At 71.5% G+C, this 291-nt stretch overlaps 1 protein-coding gene across 1 annotated transcript in view; it reads left to right on the top strand.

The window, feature by feature from the left end:
• IRS4 (insulin receptor substrate 4) overlaps window positions 1-291 on the top strand; it is a 22,865-nt gene that overhangs the window by 8,603 nt on the left and 13,971 nt on the right. The window lies entirely within an intron of this gene.

Genomic DNA, 291 nt, shown 5'->3' with positions numbered 1-291 from the left:
GCCCGCCCCGACGGCTGGCGGCTCGCTCTTCTGCCCCTCCGGGCCTTCTCCCGCCCCCTCGAGCCTCTCGGACTTCTTGTTAGGATCAGTGTGGCCAGAGAGCCCCGCCTCCCCCCGTCGGTCCTAGGGTGGCCCTTAGGGCCAGAGAGTCACCGAGAGGGTCTGCGTGGAGCTGAAGGTGGCCCCGTCTCTCAAGCCTGCCGTCCCCTCCTTTGCACACCTCTACTGGTGGCCGCTCGCGCCCCTCCACTGCGCCGGTAGCTGGGTCCGCAGCGGCCGGCGCGCGGGGGA

Source organism: Tupaia chinensis, unplaced genomic scaffold (genome assembly GCF_000334495.1).
Source record: "Tupaia chinensis unplaced genomic scaffold, TupChi_1.0 Scaffold000082_1, whole genome shotgun sequence".
NCBI lineage: Eukaryota > Metazoa > Chordata > Mammalia > Scandentia > Tupaiidae > Tupaia > Tupaia belangeri.
This window is presented reverse-complemented; position numbering and strand designations above follow the sequence as displayed.